Source organism: Gasterosteus aculeatus, chromosome 6 (assembly GCF_964276395.1).
Source record: "Gasterosteus aculeatus chromosome 6, fGasAcu3.hap1.1, whole genome shotgun sequence".
NCBI lineage: Eukaryota > Metazoa > Chordata > Actinopteri > Perciformes > Gasterosteidae > Gasterosteus > Gasterosteus aculeatus.
In genome coordinates, this window is record NC_135693.1 from 19,745,870 (window position 1) to 19,749,194 (window position 3,325).

Below are 3,325 nucleotides of genomic sequence, written 5' to 3' on the forward strand. Positions count from 1 at the left end.
AGTTACAGTTTTTTACAATCATTTTGCCACTAATTTCAGAATCTTGGTGCCATTTTTCAAAACTCTAGGTAGTTTTATGGATCGTGAGGTTTCAAAATAATGAGATCCATTTACACCAATTAGTGTGGAACATGAAGCGATTGGACGACATTATCTGTGGATGTGATATTTGATCATCATTCTCTATCAGACACTGTTTCTACCGTCCACTTTTCACACCACGCTGCCGCCCTTGTACGTCCAAGTACCTGGACAACGTGGGACAACATCACCGTGTGCAGCCATGTCTGAAGATGTGTGGTCGGGCGCAGGGCTCCCATTGGCTCATATGATGCAGCTCTGCTTGTGACCTCCTCTGATGAGCTGGACCAGGTCTGTAGAGCTGATGGTGTGATGATGTCATTGTGTGGGACAAGGGTTAACCCCTAACCCTCTCATGGAGGTGTACGATAGGTGTCCTCATGAAGAAGTAACCCGTCTCCAGGCCTGGATTAAGCATGCAGACCAGTGCCAGACCTGGACTCGGCGAAGTCAAAACCCCGCCTCCTCTCGCCGGCGGCCGCTAGTTAGACACATCGTAAGTCAGCGTGGTTACATGGATTCCAATAACTGGCTCAGTCGGACTGAAATGGAATGATCCGTTTCACGTAAACACCTTTGTCCGACTACGTGCGGTCCGACTAACACGCCTGGATAACTCCATCCGATCCGGTTGATAGTTCGACTATCGCGGCATGTGACGGTGAATCGGATGAGGAACTGGACTTTGCGTCTTTGCGCCTGCTTGAGATCCCGACGGCGTCTTCTCTCCGTTATCAAATCAGCCAATAGCGCCATTCGCCTTCGCTGTGCTCCTATTAGCATCATGCACACATAGTAGAGGGACGTAGCTTCACCTCGCTCTCCGCTCGCCATCTATAGTTTAGTTGGCTTTCGCCCAATGATTGGATTTATTCACTGCCATGTATATTGGGATAATAGCACCTCCCCCCGAAAGAGAGCATAGTCCGACTAAGCAAAGATTCCAATTCTACCATCATGTAAACACACTGAGTGAGAGCTGACGGGAACTAATCCACCCATCCGCCCAGCCATTGGCCGACGGAGAAGAGCAGCGCTGGGGGGGGGGGGAGGCTCTCGGTGAAGGCTGATGGACGAGGTGGCGATCTCGCTCCCTTTCTCCCTCCCTCGTCCTCCCGATCTCCTTCCACTGGGACGAGGAGACACACGGCTGCATTCCTGACCTCCATGAGGGAACAAGGCCCTGTTGCTACAGCTGCATGCTGAGCGGGCGTTGGGGGGACCGAGGCCCCCGCAGCGGGTCTGGGGAGATTTCCGTCTCGACCCACGGATCCCCGAGCGCGGCGCTTTTGTTTCGGTGAATTGCGGAGGTGAAGAGGTGGAGGTGAAGAGGTGGAGGTGAAGAGGTGGAGGTCGGACAAGCGATACGAGCAGTGAGTGAACGGAGACAAACGGAGATGAATCATTCCAACGGATTCACTTAAAAAGAAAAGAAAGCACCAAGTCAACGTGCTAGCGCGCTACGTGGATGCGACAGCGAGCTGCAGGGATGAAGCATTCTCGTTATCAGACAGGAAGTTGGCACCGGTTCCCCCCACCGACCAGCCAATGAGACGCTTCCATTGGATCTTGGTCAGATGGCTTCGCCTTAGACTCTGAAGGAGCTCACGTGACTTCATGTTCGGCCGTAATAGTATTTTCTCACAGAGGAATCACTAACGGTTTGATGGAACTTCCAGAGCGATACGGAGATATTTCGATCTGGCGCCATCAGCAGTGAACCCATCAGGCGGCGTTCCCCCCTCACCATTAACGCGTATGGCTTCCCCCTCCATCATTACTCCCATCCAGTCGTTAAGCCTCGGCCTGTTACTCCGTCACGCTGAAGAGTTGACGAGGGTCTTCCTCGCGTCCGCCGCCGCCAACCGACCCCTCGCTCCGCCCCCGTAATTAGGAAAATTGCTTTTAACAGGTTCGCCGTTTAGTAATGATGTCATTCCCTCCACCGCGAAGATGTTCCCATTAAGTCTCTGCACCAAGAATCAACCCTTCCTGTGTCACACACACACACACACACACAGACACACACACATGCACACGCACACACACACACAGACACACACAGATACATGCACACGCACACATGCACATGCACACGCACGCACACACACACACACACACACAGACACATGCACACGCACACATGCACACAGACACATGCACACAGACACATGCACACGCACACATGCACACACAGAAACACACACAGAAACACACACACACACACACAGACACACACACACAGACACATGCACACACATGCACACACAGAAACACACACACAGACACACACACACATGCACATACACACGCACACGCACACATACACACACGCACACACAGTTTTTTTGGTTGGGGGGTAAATGCCTCATGTGAGGATCAGAGGGGCAATTAGGGGAGAATGAAGGATGGTGACGATTGGGCGTAGAATAACACACCCAGCTTTCATCTCGACCCCACCCCTCCTGCGCCTCCAGAAAGGCACCCGGTCCTCCATCCCTTCATCTCGCCATCCCTTCACCCCCCTCCCCCACCCCCCCCACCACCCAACCACTTCTCTGACCAGATGAAATTGAAACCAGACGGAGCGAGGCCTGGACTGTGCGTTGTGTCAGATTGTCACGCCGCATTAACCACGATTTCACATTGAGGCGGTCGGACCAGAAGAGAGAGAGAGAAACGGCGACAGAAAGAAAGAGGGAGAACGGACGGAGAGAACGAGAGACAGACAGAGACAGAGACAGACAGAGACAGAGAGATCATCCCACTGCTCGCACAGCTGGCGCCGGCTGATGATGCGTACGGCGTGTGACATGGAGACAGAGCTGCTGGGGGGCGATGGGGGCCGGGTACCGCAGGCTACTTAACATGAATATTCATGCTAATCCAATAACAGTCTCATTAACATTGGTGAGCTGTGATCAAACTCTTCCTCTCTCCGAGGCCGCCAGTCGTCATGAAACAGAAACAAACCGTTTACTTCTTTATGGTTTTATTTGGGTCGATTGCATTTCCTGAACATTTCACAGACTGCGCTGAGATTTTGTAAAACTCCAACATCCAATTTAGAGATAAGAAGGAGGAAACCATCTTTGTTAATATTTGTACGGATAATTGAAATGTACATTATAAACTTCTTCATTCCCTGAAACTTCCCCCACGTCCCTCCTCTGACTTTTTCCAACGATCGCCGTGGCGACCACCGAGAGAAGCATCCGTCTTCAACTCGCCACCTGGAGATCAG